An 18840-nucleotide genomic window follows, 5' to 3' on the forward strand; every position below is an offset into this window, starting at 1 on the left:
CTCAGGTCATGATCTCCCGGTCGTGGCACTGAGCCCCTCATTGGGCTCTGTGATGCACACCAAGCCTGCTTGGGATTCTCTCTCTCTCCCTCTCTCTCTGCCCCTCCCTGCTCAAGCACTCTGTCTCAAAAATAAACATTTAAAAAAGGAGACTAGGAGAGTACCTATCCCTTAGGATTTTGATCAAGATCATACAACATAATGCAGGCAAGATACTTGGCTATTTTGGTTAGTCATCACCTTAATACTTACAACTCTATTGGAAACACACTGGGGTAGAGCAACAAGAAAGGAATTTGTGGGGTTTTTTTTTTGGCTATTGTCTGAAGGTCTAGTTTTGAGTCCTGGTTCTGCCACCGTGACTAGTGTGACTTAAGAACAGTCAATTTTTCTCTGAGACTCTTTTGTACTCATGTAAAACGAGGATGTTGGAAATGGTCAACACTTAAAGGTTTTTTTTTCAAGAAACATTAGTTTGGTGAAATTGTCCTTAGAATGAAAAGGAATGTTCAGTGGACATAGAAGTCTGGGGAAGTTTCTATCTTGCATTCCTCTCCTGGAACACCTCCGTGCACGTGACCATAGTAAGGACCCTGCAGTAAAGGAATCCTGTGGTAAAGAACCCTGTTGGTTGTGGGCTCAAGTTGCCGAAGCCGTTTGACCACAGTACTTTCTCCCTCTATCACAACAAATCCCCTTCCCGTGGATTATTCTTTTGGTCATGCTGAACTAGGTGATCTCCTAAGAGCCTTCTCAATTTTGGCAATCTTTTCTCCCTACCAACATCATCTACGTTCTGTGTTTCTATAGTTGCAACATCAGGTACAAGTGGAAATGCTTTCCTGTTGATGGGGACCACCTCTGTCAATCCCAAACCACTTGGTACAGGCAACTGACAGGTCTATGTTTACACAGAGCCATGTGGGTAAAATACACACCCGTCAGTGCATGCACAAAGAAAACCACAATATACACCATCTAAAAATGCATTTCACAACATTCTTACTGCTGCCCAAACTGGCTTTTAGTTTTTTTCCAGTGTTTCCTGGGTAGCCTGTTCTTTCGGAATTGGGTCCCATTTTTCTCACCCAAATGGAAAGGAAATCTTGAGACCAGAAGCCTTTCATGGCCTTCTGAGTAGCTGAGCCAAATCAGAGCAATGATCTGGAAACCAGAAAGTTTGGATTCTAATTCTGCCTGTGCCATGAACTTGACCCTTGGTTTGGAGCAAGTCACTTGTCTAATCGAATCCTGCATTTCCCCAGCTAGAAGGTGGGGGGAGTTGAGCTAGGCTGGTCTCTGTGTTCTCTCCCAGTATATGATGTGGTTTCTTTTAGATAGATGGCATCCAAAGGCTGCTGTCGATCCAGCCGCTCCCTAGGTTGTGTCTGTAGCTTCTGTAGTAGCCGCCTGATTCCGCATGGTTTCCATTAGTCTCTCTGCACCGAAAAGCAATGGTGGGGATGGGAACAGCTCAAGAACATCTGGCTCTTTCAAAAGAGGCTGCATTTCACACCCCATGTGCTGATACCCACACCATCGGCCCTCTTAGTCTTTGGGAAGATGTTCTTTCTGTCTCTTGGGACAGTGTGTATCCACTGGGCCAGTGGCCTGGATTGTAGGGATTTGGGTGATTTTCTTTCTTTCTTTTTTTTATATTCTAACAAAAGAAGTATCATCAACACAAACCCTAATTTCAGTTATGTGAAGGATTTTACTTAAATCCGCAAAAGCAATGAGAACCAGACCCGGGCTTGCAAGGAGGGCCAGACACAATGGCTTAGATGGAGGCAAGGGGATCAACTTCAGTATTGAGGTTAAAGACTGTTCTTTCTTTTGTGGCTCTGTCAGGCCTTTAACATCACTTAAGCATAATTGATTCGGGGGAATTGAATGCTGTGAATGTGTACATTGGCTTCTATTTCCCCAAAGTCATGCTTTAAAGGAGCTCAGATTCCCCGAACTATTGAGGGCAGAGATCCTGTCCACGGACAAAGCCACAAGTGTTGGTTCTGAGGTTGTTAACTGCACCCGTCTCCTTGCTCTGTAGGCAATCTGCTGAGTAAGACCCCCTCGGGGCTTGTGCAGATCACCTCAGTAACTCCGTGGGAGGGGAGCCTTCCTATACTTTTAGGTAGAGGAGCACCAGACACCTGAGCTCTGTCCATTGGGGGGGCTAGGTGACTTTACAACTCTGTGACCTCAGGCCAGGCATTTAAGCCCTATGGGCCACACTTGGCTTCCTTTTCTGTCCAGCAGGGCAGAGAATCTCTGCCCTGAGCCCTTCATGGAGTGGCTCTGTTGGAGCTCCTCTGCCCCCTTCCCCAGTTTGCTGTATAATATCTGTGGACCATCTTGACTTTATCTCCCTCTACCGTGTTCTCTGGTGTCTCTCAGACCCTGCAAGGGCTTCTGCCTCTTCTGTCAACAACCTTCATCTTTTGCTTGGTGAACATGTGTTCGTTTCTTCCAGACTCAAATCACGTGTTTCCTTCCCAAGTGCTTGACATTCCAGGCTAGACATCCCCGCTCTGTGCTCCTCTCTGGCACGTGTCATGGTACTTAGGAAACCCAAAGTTCCCACCATCAAAGAGGCTCACAGACTTGTGACAGATGTGTCACACTCTTCCACAATTGTATGTTTCTAGCATCCCATCCCCACTCATGGTGGTTAATGCTATTCTATACATACCATGGTTGGTGACTGAAAGTGAGGAGTGTGTCTTATTTTTACACACCAGTGGTCCAATTGATGTCAGCTGAGTGAAGGCAAAAAAATCTTGCCAATGGTCTACTTACAAGCCATGATTCTGTATGTATTCCACCTTATTTAACTTCTTCAAATTCTCATGATGTGTACAGTAGCAATAGAATTCGAAGAGGAATTCTCTCTTCGTTCAAATTCTTCAGAAATTGACTCTCAGAGTTCAATAACTTACTCTGTCAGTTATAGCCTTTAGGGATCAGACACTTAGATGGATTTAGTAGTCCAAGCGGGTCATTCTGTGGGAGGGAATGGGCTGGGAGGTTGAAAGCTCAAAGAGGGAGAAGGCAGAATTCAGCAGGGAAATCCTTTAGACTACAGGGTGGATCTGACGTCTATCAAAGAAATGGAGGTGGGCTGGGGGGTGGGGACACAGGATGTGGCACGGAGAGCTGCAGACCATGAGGCAGTTTTGATCAAGTATCGGTCAATTCAACCGGGTGCTCCAGAGCAGAGATTGCCCATTAGAGATGTCCCCTGCTGAGCAGAAATGGTCATCCTCCAGTATCCCCACCTCATGCAGAGTTGAGGTGAGTGATGAAGGTGATGAAGTTGGACAGTCTCAGATAACTGGACATCTTGCTGCATCGAATCTAGATGTCCCGACACCGTCATGATTTGAAAGTGGGTCAGCCGGACTTTCGAGTCCAGTTTTTCTACACTATACTTGTGAAACTTATGGGGCCTCCTGTTATCCTGAAATAGAGTTTCAGAGATCAATGGATGACCTACATCAGCACAATACTAACATGAGTATGACATGCGAGTTTAATGTCCGGTGTAAAACAGGATACAAGGTGGCCTTCTTGTTCACATTGCTGCTTCCATTACTCTGTTTTCTCTGTCTTGAAATTGTGTTTTGGCAGGACCTACAGAGATCACATAATACACTAAATGATGAAGTTCTTAAAACCCCAGATGATTGAACCTACTGATTAAGCAACTGTGTGTACATCCAAATCACTTAACAGGGCTCTGATGGTCGCCAAGTGTTGTAACCCTGGGCCAGGGAGGCAAGGGATTTATACAAGCCGGGCTGCTTCTCATGCTTCCTCTACCAGAGCTTAATCTGAGCCAAATCTTGATTAACTATTACCTCATCTTCATCATAGACATCCTGGGACTGCAGACTTCAGACCACCTCCATCCATGGCTTGAGAGCCATCGGAGTGGGATGGCATGGGATCTATTGTAGCACCAACTCTCTGGAGTATTCAGAAAACTACACATCAATACAAAGGCTCTTCTTTCAGTCCATTGCTTTGAAATAGCTGCAAATTGAGATGTCAGGTAGAGAGATTGCGATGTTTTCCGTTTTCCTTCAAATGATTCTATTGCTTAATTTGGTAAGGTCAGGTCTAGAAATGGCGGTAAGGGTAAAGCCTCTGTTGCTCTACTTCTCAGACCCCAACCTAGAGTTACTAAGTATTTCCGAGGTTATTAATTTATTACTGCTCTATGAGAGAGCATTTTACTGCTCTGTGTCTCAAGAGAATGAGCAAACTAGTGGCAGACAGTAGAATCTTGAATCCTATCCAGTCTGCACTGATCTTAAAAGTTCTAGTCCCAAGGTCAGTAGTTCTTCAGTGGGAGATACAAGCCTAAAACCCAGTCCAGGAGTCTGTTAGAATTATAGGGAGTCATACAGCTTTTCAAATAAACGTATTGGTGACTGGCTCAACTGGTGGTGAGCTCCCTATTCCTGGAGATATTTGGGCGGAGGCAGCAAGGTCATCTGTCAAGTAGGCTGTGGGTGAGAGTCTTGAAGAGGGAAGTAGGTGGGAATCCACAAATTCTCTTGACTCTGAAAATCATTCTGTAATTAAGGTAGACACAGATAATCCAATGCAAAAAAATTCCCTATCATTCACACTTCATATCATATGTGCCAACACCTTCCTTCAGCTCGTGCTCTCATGTCTAGGTGTGTATTTTCTAACTCACACATTCAATCGAAGCACTACATTGCTAAAATCAACAACAATCTACTCTAATAGTTCGCTGTGGTCCACTCTGACTATGAAACTTTTCCAACTGGATCTTCCCCTTTCCATTTGGACCCCATCCCTTATCATTCTCGTTCTTATCTCTGAGCATGACATAAACTTGGATGCCACCTCTATCAGCAATCTATTGCAGTGTAACAAACTATCCCCAAACATGGTGGCTTACAGCAATAAAAATTTATTGTCTCACAGGAATTCAGAAGTGGTTAGCTGTCTGGTTGTGGCTTGGGGTGTCTCATGAGGTTGCAGGCAAGATGTCAGGCAGGTCTCTGTCATCTGAACACTTGGCTAGAGGATCTGCTTGTAGGATGGCTCTCACATGGCTCTGATTGCCATCAGGAACCCTCAGTTCCTCTTCCAGGGGCTTCTTTATGGGCTGTTTGAGCATCGTTACAACATAGAGACTGACGACTCCACAGTGTAAAATCCAAGATGGCACGATGGAGAACCCACAGTGTCTTTTACGGCCTTGCCTTGGAAATCACACAGTTGTTCTGGCCATATTTTATGGGTTACACAAGTTGGTTTTTTTTCATGATGAGAGGGAACTATACAAGGGCATGAGTCCCAGGAGGCAGAGGTGATTGGGGACTTTCTTGGAGGCTTGCTGTTGCACTCATAACTCTGAACATGCTGTCCCTTTTGCCTCAGCTGCCCTCACCTCTTTTCTAACTGGTCCTCTCCTGTCCATCCATCTAGGACCTCCTCAAATGGCATTGCCTTTGTGGAGCATTCTCTGAATCCATTAAACAGAACTAATAATTTTCTGCTTTTCCACAGCAATCTGAACATACTTCTATGTTATCTCTTATAAAGAAGATGCATTTTACTGTAAAGTACAATTTTATCTCTCTACAAAGAGACATATAAGAGAAAGGGCCATATCTTATCTGGCGTTTCTAATATTGAGTTAAATTTTGGCAAATAACAGGTACTTAAGGGATCGGTCAATGAGTTAATATCATTTCCCTCATCAACCCAAATGTAATTTTAGGGGCCACAATCAATGCTAATGGAGTAAAGTACAAAATAGAATACAAGATAAAGTAAAAGGCCACATGTTATATTTTATTTAAACACCAAAGCTAAGTGAACTTTTCATAGGAAACAACTTTCTGTAGAAGAAGACTGAGATAAAATGGAAATTACAGCTATCTGAGCAGGAAAAAGCCTTAAAAGTTATGTTGCCCAAATTTCTCCTTTTGGAAATGGGAAAGATTGAGGTTCAATTTTAACACATAATTTTTAATGGAAGAAACTAGAAGAGAATTAGATCATTTGAGTAGATTTGGTTTTTATCCTTCTGTATCTTTCATAATCCAAAATGTCTAATGTCATTCCCCATAAATTTCTCTGGAAGAAAAGCCATATAGGTTTAATTAATTGAATGAGTCAAAAGGGACAGGGAAAGCAGATATAATTCCACAACATTAAGAGAAGGCTCAGGCATCTAGTGCCAGATATAGGTAGAGGAGAGCTCTTTAATAAAAGAAAGGAAAAAATTTGGAGGAGACCCCACTTACCTCTGCTCTGGGCTCCAGTATTCTCTACTCTTAATACAGAACGCTAACTTTTTTTTTTAATTTTTTTTTTTACATTTATTTATTTTTGAGAGACAGCTTGAGCAGGGGAGGGGCAGAGAGGGAGGGAGACACAGAATCCAAAGCAGGCTCCAGGATCCGAGCTGTCAGCACAGAGTCTGATGCGGGGCTCAAACCCACCGACTGTGAGATCATGACCTGAGCTGAAGTCGGATACTCAACTGACTGAGCCACCCAGGTGCCCCAAGAACCCTAACTTTTAGAGTGGGGTGGTTTTTCTGGGAGAAGGGAAGATAGATGGAGTGGTGCAGGCCTTGCTAAGTAAATATTGAAAGTAAGTTCATATTCAACAATAAAACTGACTTCCTTTTAGGAGTAGGAAATCAAGGGAATTGAGAAGAGGGAACACTGATTTTTTTCAAATTTGGTTTTCAATTTAAGCTTTATCCCCCCACCTTCACCCCCGCTTGGTAGATCAGGGCTCATTTATGCTCTTGTTCCATTTCCTTTGTGACATTCAGCATCCTAAAGGTACAAGTAGTTCTCATTCAAGAGTTAAGCCAATATCCGTGTGAGTTTTCAGATGTTCTTGGGTGAGGAGGAGGGAAAGAAGGTCTTTGTGGAACCAGAGAAGTCAAGTGTCCCCTAGCACCAAGCCCACCAATGTAGCATCATAGCAGCAGTGACCTATACATAAAAAGGTTTTGATTTGCGTTTTCCATCAACAAGTTCCCCGAGGACCATCTCCCCTGTCTTCATTGTGCCCCATGTCACTGCAGCAACTAACACTCGGCCCAGATGTTTTTCATCTTTGCTTGTTGAACCCACCCAGTGCAGATAGATAAATTGCTTTAGAAACTGTAGTTTCAGGCAGCTTACACAATAGGCTGAAGTCATTCTTAGATTTTCAGTGAGAATGGAAACCGTCGTAAAATTGTGGAAGATTCAAGGGCTTGGAAGAACCCTGAAATGACTCATCTACAATGCTGTTGGAATTAAATCATCAGTTCCCAGCCCTGCTGAATATAAGAATAACATGGGGGGGAACTTACAGCTCTATCCCAAATCAATGGAATCAGAAACTCTGGAGATGAGGCATTGGCATAAAATTTTTTACATTCTCTCTGGGTCATTATAATGTACATTTAGGGTTGAGAATTACAAGATCTAATGATGGCCTGGGCTCAAGGAGGGAATCAGAATACATCAAGTTCGTGCAGAGGATTAATGCAGAGCTTTAATGTAGAGCAAAGTCTAAAGCCCAGGTTTTCTGGTTTGCAATGTGGTCTTCTTTCCAATGTACTTAGTAAGTAATGCACTTAGTAATGTCGAATTCATCAATTCTGGGCGTAGAGACAGTAAATCTTAAGATCTCTTTCATTAAGGATTGAACCTCAGGCATCCAAGAGGGAACCAGAATATTGGGTTCCATTAGTCGTTGTTGAGAATGGGGCTGAATTTACTACTTTTGAGGGGTAGTGGAGCTTGTAGAAAGCAAGTCAGGTAAAACCGGGTTCTAGTATGATCTTTGCCATAGACTAGCCATGCGACTTAGGTTGAGCGAATTCAGTCTACGGCTGTGGTTCTCTATCTTGGCTGTGTGCCAGAATCATCTCTGTGAGCTTAAAAGAGACTAAAACTCTGACTCCACTCCCAAGTATTTCGTTACCTGAAACAGACCTGCGTTCTAAACCCTGTACTGTCAGGTTTTACCGTGTGACCTTAAGTGAATTATTTCCCTTTATGGAACTCACTTCCCTTATGCTTCAAGGGAGGAAATGATAACAAGGGGTTTGGTGCAAGAACTTAGGAGAGAGTGCATACAAAACAACTTAGCATGCCATGGAGCCTCAGTAAATAGCCCATTTTTGTCTGTATAGCAGTAGATGCTTTGGAAAGTAATTGAACTAGCTGCTGATTATTTGGCTAGTGCATTTGAAGGCAGTAAAACCAACATCTGAATGATCTGGGGTGATAAGATTATCTAGATCACTGCTAAATCTCCTTGCCACTTCGTACTGGGGATACTGAGACACCTAACTCCCAAACATAATCTTCCAAAACGCAGTCCTTTATAGGGCAACTCTGAAAGACTCTTTGTCCTTGCACACAATACCCAGAGTGTGCCTTCCAGATAGACAATATGGTAAAGCAGCATGTTAATCTTCCCCCAAATCCTATCTCGCGTCTTCCGGACCTTGCAGGAGGGAGATGGGTGGAAACAATCAATCCATTGAGAATCGCAGGCTGACCTCCAATTCAGACCCCTACCTGGGTGACGAAATTTGGATGCGGAACAAGTGATTCGGCCCCAGCCAAAGGTTGTTTCCTGCTCCCTGACTGAGGCTGGCTGCAGTTCAGTTATGAACTCTGCTAGCAAGAGTGCCCCCTGGAAAAGACGTTAAAAGTGCCCACCCAGTCAGGATGTAATTAATCGTCACACAGGAACCAACTTCCTCCCACTTGGGGAAAAGGCGTTTGGCTGCTGGCCATTCCCAGGCTGCCAGCTCTCAGTCCTTGGAGGACACCAGCTGTGCACCTGTGCCAGAGGGCTGGCAGCTGAGGGTCAGGTGGTGTAGGGCCTCAAGAAATCTCAGTCCCCAAGGAATTTGCTTCCCAAGTCACTTCCTGAAAACTTCACAATCCTACAACTCATCTTATGCCCTTTAAGTCTCCTTTGCCCTCACAAGGACATCTGGTTTCTTCACCATTCCGTGTTCTTTTCTTGATGGTCATTTTTACAGTTCCTATTTGTTGGGTATCACTGTGTGCCAGATACTCCTATGTAGGGCACAACACCTTACTGACCATCCAGACGATTCTAGTTCCTATAATTCCTCCTGACGCGGTTGATCACTAGTGAACGAGTGACATACTGGTTTAGCGTCTGCATGGGGTTGAGTGAAGGAATAAATTTCCAGGCGCTTGTGGTTTTCTGTGCTTGCAGGAAAAGTGGGTGCTGGCAGTGAGCGCGTGACCTTGGCAGAAGATACGCAGGTGCTGGCTTTGGGAGTAGAATCACCCCACAGATAGGTGTGCAAGAAGATGACTAAGGGTTCCCTGTGCAAATGGATCAGACACGATACGGCTTCTGCTACGATCATAAACCGTTTCTGCTTAACCCTTATCATGGTTGTAACTTTCTTTGTCTGTGAGGTGACTCAATTAATGACATTCCACCTCCGTGAATCATAAACCCAGTGTTGGCAGAACTCCGTTTCTCCTCAACTGTGTAGTGTCCAGCACCGTGGTGCTTTCATTGAACAAGTAATTAAATACCTGTCCCTAGATGAAGAAATGAAGACTCAAAGAGATGAAGTGCCATTGCCACGGACCAGAGGGCTTCTTTGGGGGTAACCCAGGATATGGACTTGAGGTTCTTGTGGTCGTAAATTCCTGGCTGTTTACCAAATAGTGTCTCCTTGAATCTAATGCCATCGTGTGAAATGTCTGTGAGCCTTGGTTCACCTGCCAAATTAGGAGGGTTAATAATAATTCATTTCGCACGTCTTTCTAAGATTCGGGCAACTACAGAAATTCAGATGAATATAGGGGAAATACCTTGCACGTCGCAGATATGCATTAATGTCAGCCATCATGACATCCTGATGGTCTCTTCTCCATTCTTCCGGTTCCTATTGCTAGTTTCTGGGAACTGTAGTATCTTACTACGTCGTTGTTACTAGTTTTCCTAGTAAGCCCTAGGAAAATTTTATGGAAATGAACAAAACATTTAAACTTCATCAGATGATTCTTAAAACAGATTTTTAAAAAATCTCTTTCGTAGAATCCACGAGATATGAAAGAAAACTGTGTCCAAAATACCTTCCTCTAGGTCTGCCTCTTTTTTTAACGTGTGGGGTACAAAGAAGGAAGTAGTATCAAGTTAGTTTTTCCTTTCCTCCACCCTCTCCAGGCCCAACCTTACGGTGGATACATTTTCCCCTTGGGATGGAGTTGCTACGGATGCAGCTGAAGCTGCCCCCGCCATACTCCTAATGAGTAGTTGGAATGAGTAAGGGACAGTGCCAGTTAGTGGGACCTGATTCTCCCATTTTCTGCAGCTAGAATCCAGGACTTCAGAAGGGTTTCCAGCAGAAACAGTTGTGCTTCTGACAAGGTCCTTATCCTTCAATGACGTCACAATGAAAACGAAGGGTTTACTTCCAATCTGGTTTATTTCCTCATAGGATCCAGTCAGGGGCAGGAGGATTTAATTAGCATTGTTTCAACTGTTCCACTGTTCGTCAGTCCTTCCTTCCTTCCTTCCTTCCTTCCTTCCTTCCTTCCTTCCTTCCCTCCCTCCCTCCCTCCCTCCCTCCCTCCTTCTCTTCTCTTCTCTTCTCTTCTCTTCTCTTCTCTTCTCTTCTCTTCTCTTCTCTTCTCTTTTCTTTCTATCTATCTATCTATCTATCTATCTATCTATCTCTATAATTTATTGTCAAATTTGTTTCCATACAACACCCAGCGATCCTCCCAACAGGTGCCCTCCTTCATCCCCATCACCTACTTTCCCCTTTCCTCTACCCCCCATCAACCCTCATTTTGTTCTCACTATTTAAGAGTCTCTTATGATTTGCCTCCCTCTCTCTCTCTCTCTCTAACTTTTTCCCCCTTCCCCTCCCCCATGGTCTTCTGTTAAGTTTCTCAAGTTCCACATATGAGTGAAAACATATGGTATCTGTCTTTCTCTGCCTGACTTATTTCACTTAGCATAATACCCTCCAGTTCCATCCACGTTGCTGCAAATAGCCAGATTTCATTCTTTCTCATTGCCAAGTAGTATTCCATTGTAGGTATAAACCACATCATCTTTATCCATTCGTCAGTTGATGGACATTTAGGCTCTTTGAATAATTTGATTATTGTTGAAGGTGCTGCTATAGACATTGGGGTACATGTGCCCCTATGCATCAGTACTCCTATATCCCTTGGGTAAATTCCTAGCAGTGCTATTGCTGGCCTCTGCTACAAAGCTGTAATCATCAAGACAGTATGTTTCTTTTTTTTAATGTTTTATTTATTTTTGAGAGAAAGCACGAGCAGGGGAGAGGCAGAGAGAAGGGGGACAGAGGGTCTGGTGTGGGCTCACACTTGCTGTGAGGGGTATGTGGGGCTCAAACCCACAAACTGAGAGATCATGACCTGAGCTGAAGTCAGACGCTCAACCAACTGAGCCACCCAGGTGCCCTTCCTAACTGAACAAACAGAGTAAATCAAACTACTCTTTTAACTGGGCATATATGGCCCTTTAAAACATATTGACTGATATCATTTGGGTCAAAAAATATACACTCTAAACACTGATACTGTGAATGTTTCTCCATTTCAAAAGAGTAGAGGGAGCCAATTTAGCAAACTTGTAAAACAAATGCTAGCATTAAGACGGTCTTTTTCATCTCAGTCATCAAATACAAAAAAGAACTGGAGAAACAATCTCCTGTAGTGTTCTTTTTCAGGCTCCACAGAATTCTCTTTCGTAGAGGCTTTCATCTGTTCTGAAAATGCTACTTAATTTTCTCAATTTCTTACTAGACTATAGTTTGAAGAGGCAGAGTGTGTCTGTCATGTTTCTCTGTGCATCATCCATTCAAGAAATTCTAAGTAATAGTGATACCATACGAAACAAGACCAAAAAAAGAAACTCCCCTGCCTTTAGGGACTTTACATGCTGACTGCATCTTCAGTACCAAGGACAATGGTTGAAAATGACCATTCTCTGGTTATTTGTTGAGTGAAATAGTAAATGGATGAATAAAGTTGCCCCTACTGTAATAAAAAGTTCTTTGGGGCTCTGTGTTGCTCCAAGTAAATATCCCCAATGAGGTGTGAACAGTACAAGAAGGATTGATGCCCTGCGGAAAAGCTCCTGTGTGACCATTAGTGTGAGCGTAGACAATCATCATTTTAAGCATATTCTTTTTTTGTTGTTATTGAAGTGTAGTTGACATATTAGTTTCAGGTGTACAATATCGTGATTCAACATGTATATACATTAGGAAGTGATCACCACTATAAATCTAGTTTTCGTCTTTCACCATACAAAATTGTTACAATATTATTACCTACATTTCCTGTACATCACATCCCTGTGGCCTTAGTTATTTTATAATGAAAATTTGTAACTTTTCCCTATTTTACTCATCCCACAACATCCTTCCCCTCTGGCAGCCACCGGAGGGTTCTGTGTATCTATGAGTCTGTTTCTGTTTTATTTTGTTGAGTTGTTTTGGTTTTTAGATTCCATATTTAAGTGAAATCATATGATATCTGTCTTCCTCTGATCTATTTGACTTAGCATAATACCCTTTAGGGCCACCCATGTTGTTCCAAATGTTGTCCATCATTCTTTTTTATAGCTGAGTAATATTCCATTGTGTGTGTATGTATATATATATACACACACACACACAATATGTAATATATACATAATTTATAATATACATTTTATATAATATACACAATATATAATATACATATTATGTATATATGTACACACACACACGTACCACACTTCTTTGTCCATGCATCTTTCAGCTGACACTTAGATAGCTGCCATATCTTGGCTATCGTAAATAATGCTGCAATGAACATGGGGTGCATGTATCTTTTTTTTTTTTTAATCTTTATTCACTTTTGAGAGAGAGACAGAGCATGAGTGGGGAGGGGCACAGAGACAGGGGAGACACAGAATCCGAAGCAGGCTCCAGGCTCTGAGCTGTCAGCACAGAGCCCAACGCGGGGCTCGAACCCAAGAACCATGAGATGGTGACCTGAGGTGAAGTTGGACGTTTAACCACCTGGGCCACCCAGGCACCCCGCAGTGCATATGTCTTTTTGCATTCATGTGTTCACTTACTTTGGATAAATACCTGGAAGGGGAATTGCTGGATCATATTATAGTTCTATATTAAATCTTTTGAGGAACCTCCATACTGTTTTCCATAGAGGCTGCACCAATTTACATTGCTACCAATGGTGAATGAGGGTTCCCTTTTCCATGTCCTTGCCAACACTTGCTATGTCTTACCTTTTTGATATTAGCCATTCTGCCAGGTGTGAGATGATTTCTCACGATGGTTTTGTGTTTTCCTGATGTTTAGTGATATTGAGCATCTTTTCATGTGTCTGTTGGCCATCTGCGTGTCTTCTTTGGAGAAATGTCTATTCAACTCTTCTGCCCGTTTTTTAATCAGATTATTTGTATTTTTGATATTGACTTGTATGAGTTATTTCTGTACTTTGGAAATTAACTCCTTATCAGTTATATCATTTACAAATATCTTCTCCCATTCAGTGGATTGCCTTTTTGTTTTGTTGATGGTTTCCTTCACTGTGCAAAAACTTTCGTTTTTAGGAAGCTTGAGATTTAGTGATTTTTATTGAAACTGAGAAACTTGAAACAAACATTAAAATCCTAACACACGGTGCAAAAATTTTGTAATTTGACAGAGTTCTTTGTGTTTACTTTTGCTTCTGCTGCCCTTGCCTGAGGAGACAGATCCAAAAAAATACTGCTAAGACCAGTGTCAAAGAGCTTACTGCCTGTGCTCTCTTCTAGAAGTTTTATGGTTTCTGGTCTGACATTTAAGTCTTTAACCCATTTTGAGTTTATTTTTGTGCATGATGTAAGAAAGTGGTCCTTTTTCATTCTTTTGCATGTAGCTGTTGAATTTTCTCAACATCATTTATTGATGAGACTATCTTTTCCCCATTGTGTGTTCCTGCCTGCTTTGTTGAGGAATAATTGAGTACATAAGCATGGGTTTATTTTGGGGTATTTTCTTAGCTTTTGATGCAAATGTGAATGGGATTGTTTTCTTAATTTTTCTTCCTGATAGCTCACTAGAGTATATAGAAATGCAACAGATTTATGCATATTAATTTTGTATTCCGCAATTTTCTGAATTCATTTATTCTAATAGTTTTTTTGTGGAGTCTTTCAGGTTTTCTATAGATAGCATCATGTCAGTCGCAAATAGTGACGGTTTTACTTCTTTTCCAATTTGGATGACTTTTATTTCCTTCTCTTGTTTAATTGCTGGGGCTAGGGTGAGAGTGGGCGTCCTTGTCTTTTTCCTGATCTTAGAGGAAAGCTTTCAGCTTTTTACCATTGAGTGTGATGTTAGCTGTGGCTTTTGTTGTGTTGAGCTATGTACCTCTGTACCCATTTTACTGAGAGATTTAATCATAAGTAGATGTTGAATTTTATTAAAATTTTTTCTGTATTTATTGAGATGATCAAATGATTTTTGCTCCTTTTGTTGTTGTTGTAAATGTGGTATATCATGTTGACTGATCTGCGGATGTTGAGCGATCCTTGTATCCCTGGAATAAATCCCACTTGATCATGGTATAGGATTCTCTTTCTTACCGAATTTGGTTTGCTTATGTTTTGTTGAGGATTTTGCATCTATGTTCATCAAGAATAGTGGTTTTCAATTTTCTTTTTTAGTGGTGTCTTTGTCTGGTTTTTGGCCTTACAGAATGTTTGAAAACATTCCGTCCTCTCCAATTCCTTGGAATTGTTTGAAAAGGATAGGTGCCAGTTTATCTTTAAGTGTTTGATAGAATTCACCTGTGAAGCTATCTGATCTTGGACTCGTGTGTGTTGGGAGCTTTTAAATTATTGATTTTGTTTCGTTACTAATAATTGGTCATTCATATTTTGTTACTTCTTGATTCAGACATGGAAAATTGTGTTTTTAGGAATTTATCCATTTCTTCTAGGTTGTCCTATATGTTGGCATGTAATTGTTCTTTGTAGTGTCTTAGGATCCTCATACTTCTACGGATGTGTTGCAACTTCTCTTTCATTTCTGATTTTATTTATTTGGGCCCTCCTTTTTCCCAATGAGTCTGGTTAAAGGTGTATCAGTTTTGTTTATCTTTTCAAAGAAACAGTGCTTAGTTTCATGGATTTTTTTTTTTGCCTTTATTTCATTTATTTCCTCCCTTCTACTAATGTTGGGCTTTGTTTATTCTTCTTTTTCTAGTTCCTTTAGGTATAAGGCTAGGTTATGTGAGATTTTTCTTGTTTCCTGAGGTGGACGTGTATCACTATAAACTTCGCTCTTAGAACTGTTTTTGCTGTGCCTTTTAGATTATGGAGTGTCGTATTTCCATTTTTATTTGTCTTAAGGTATATTTTGATTTCTTATTTGACTTTTTATCAACCCATTGGTTGTTTAGTAGTATGTTGTCTAGCCTCCATGTGTTCATGTTTTTTCTAGTTTTTTTTTCTTCTAATTGATTTCTAGTTTTGTATAATTTCTAGTGGTTGGAAAAGATGATCCTTATGATTTCAATCTTCTTAAATTTTTTGAGACTTGTTTTGTAGCCTAAGAGGTGACCTATCCTAGAGAATGTTTCATGTATACTTGAAAAGAGTATGTATTCTGCTGTTTTTGACGGAATGTTCTGCGTATATCTATTAACTCCATCTGGTCTAATGTGCCATTTTAGGCCAAGGCTTTATTGATTTTCATATCCATTGATAAGTGGGCTGGTAAAGTCCCCTACTATTATTGTAATGCTGTCAATTTCTCCCTTTATTTATGTTAACATTTGCTTTATGTATTTAGGTGCTCCATGTTGGATGTATAGATATCTACATGACTTCTATCCTCTTCTTGGATCAATTCCTTTATCAGCATGTAATTGTGTTCCTTGTTTCTTACTATAGTTTTGGTTTTAAAGTCTGTTTTGTCGAATACAAGTATTGCTACCCTAGTTGCCTTTCCATTTCCATTTGCATGGAATGTCTGTTTGCATTTCTTCACTTTCAGTCTGTTGGTGTCTTTGCATCTGAAGTCAGTTTCTTGTAGGTGGCCTATAATATTACCCATTCAACCATGTCTTTTGGTTGGAGCATACAGTCCATTTACACTGAAAGTAATTATTAACAGATGGGTACCTACTGCCATTTCACTGGTTTCTGTTTGTTTTGGTAGTGCTTCTCTGCGTTCTTCTTCGCTTGCTCTCTGCGATTTGGTCACTAAGTGTTCTTATTCCTTTCTCTTTATTTTCTGTATGCTTATTACAGGTATTTGGTTTGTGGTTACCATAAGGTTGGTGCAGAACTTCCTATGTATATAACAGTCTCTATTAAGTTGATGGTCGCTGAAGTTCAAATGCATTCTAAAAGTACTACATTTTTGGGTACTCCCCTAGGTTTTGTTTTTGTTGTCATATTTGACATCTTATTATTTTGGGTATCTTTTGACTAATTACTGTAGGTCTAGATGATTTTGCTACTCTTGTCCTTTTAACCTTCATACCAGCTATAAAGGTGATTGATCCACTACTATATGCTTGCTTTTACCCGTGAGATTTTTGGTTTTTTTCATAATTGTTGCTAGTGATGGCTGTTTCTTTTCAGTTTCAAGAAGGGCCTTTAACATTTCTTGTCAGGCCAGTTTGGTGATGATGAACTCCTTGAGGATTTGCTTGCCTGGGAAATTCCTTATCTCTTCTTTGATTCTCAGTGATAACCTTGCCGGTAGAGTATTCTTGGTTGTAAGTTTCTTTACTTTTGAATATATTGTGGTCCTCCCTCCTGGCTTGTAAATTTCCTGCTGAACAGTCAGCTGATAGCCTTATGGGGGTTCCCTTGCATGTATCTAGTGTTTGTCTTGTGCTGCTTTTAAGATTCTCTATCTTCAACTGTTGACACTTGGGTCATAATATGTCTTGTGAGTCTCTTTGTGTCATTTTTCTTGGGACACTCTGTGGTTCCTGGACTTGGGTGTCTGTTTCCTTTGCCAGGTTAAGGATGTTTTCAGACATTACTTTTTCAAATGAGTTTTCTGTCCCTTACTTTCTGCTCGTTCTGGAACCCCTCTAATATGAACATTAGCTTGCCTGATGTTGTCCCAGAGCTCCTTAAACTATACTCCTTAATTGTTTTTTCTCTCCTGATTGGGTGTTATCTACTATCTTATTCTCAAGATCGCTGATCCATTCTTCAGCATCATCCAATTTGCTGTTATTCCCTATATGTATTTTTCATGTCAGTTATAATATTCTTCAGCTCTTCATGGCTTTTTTCTTTTTACATTTTGTATCTCTTTTGAAGTTCTCACTGTTTTCACCCATTCTCCTCCCAAGTTCAGTGAGCATCTTGATGGCCTTTACTTGCAACTCTTTATTTGGTAGATTGCCTATCTCCCTTTCATGCAGTTCTTTTTCTGAGGTTCTCTCTTGTTCTTTCATTTGGAACATAGTCCTCTGTCTCTTCACTTTGCCTGCCTCTCTGTGTTTTTTTCTATGTACTTACTTAGTAGATGAGATACGTCTCCCGATCTTGAAGAAGGTATCCCATGGTTCCCAGTAGCACAATTCCCCCCTTGTCACTTGAGCCAGCTGTGCCCCCTGTGTGTGTTCATGTACCTCCCTGTTATGGTTGGCTCATGATTGGTGCAGACTCACTGCTATGTGGGATTGTCCCCCAGGGTGGATGTCTGTGAGGCTTGGACTTGACTGCTCTGAGCATGCTGGTAAGCAAGCCTGGTCAACTGGGGTGGGGGAACATCAGTGCGGGCTGAGGCTACCCACTTGGTGGGAGCCACCCAAGGTAGGCCAGTTGGGTAGGGCACAGGGTGCTAGCACAATAGATGGAAAGAGACAGAAATGGGCCCAGCTGGGTAGAAGGGGAATGAACAAAAATGGTACCCACCAGCACTTCTGTCCCTGGTGAACATTCCAACAGATCCTTCTGGTACGTGCCCTAAAATTAGTGATGTTTCTTCATGCATAACCCAGGTGCTTTTCAAACTGCTGCCTCTGCCCTAGGACTGGGTGAGATTGTAGAGATGCCCTTTAAGGGTGGTGTCCCTTCCGGCTCTCCCTGACATTAGCCCTGCGGGTTCTCAAAGTAGATGTGATGGGGGCTCATCTTCCCTGTGCGGGTTCGCGGGGTTTGGGAGACCGACGTGGGGCTCAGACCCCTCAGTTCCTCACAGAAGGCCTCTGCGGTTGTGATAGCCCTCCTATTTGTGGGTTGCTGTGCCAAGGGGTGTGTGTCCTGATTAGACCAGGTCTCTGCCCTCCCTGCCTATCTTTCTATGATCCTACTCCACAATCTTCACACCACCTTGCTTATTTTTTAATTTAAAGTGCTTTATGGAGATAGAATTCACATGCCATAAAATATACCCATTTGAAGTGTCCAGTCCGGGGGCACCTGGGTGGATCGGTTGGCCAAGCATCTTACTCTTGATTTCAGCTCAGGTCGTGATCTCACGACTCTTGGGATCAAGCCCCATGTTGGGCTCTGTGCTGAGGGTGTGGAGCCTGCTTGGGATTCTCTATCTCCTCTCTCTCTGCCCCTCTCCACACCCCGCCCCCTTTAAGAAATAAATAAACATAAAAAAATTTTAAAAAATAAAGTGTCCAATCCGGTGGTTTTTAGTATATTTACAGAGTTTGTGACCTTCCACATCATTCTTTTTTAAATTTTTTTTTCTTTGAGACAGAGACAGAGCATCAACAGGGGAGGGGCAGAGAGAGAGGGAGACACAGAATCCAA

This window comes from Neofelis nebulosa, chromosome 17 (assembly GCF_028018385.1).
Source record: "Neofelis nebulosa isolate mNeoNeb1 chromosome 17, mNeoNeb1.pri, whole genome shotgun sequence".
In the NCBI taxonomy this organism is placed as follows: Eukaryota; Metazoa; Chordata; class Mammalia; order Carnivora; family Felidae; genus Neofelis; species Neofelis nebulosa.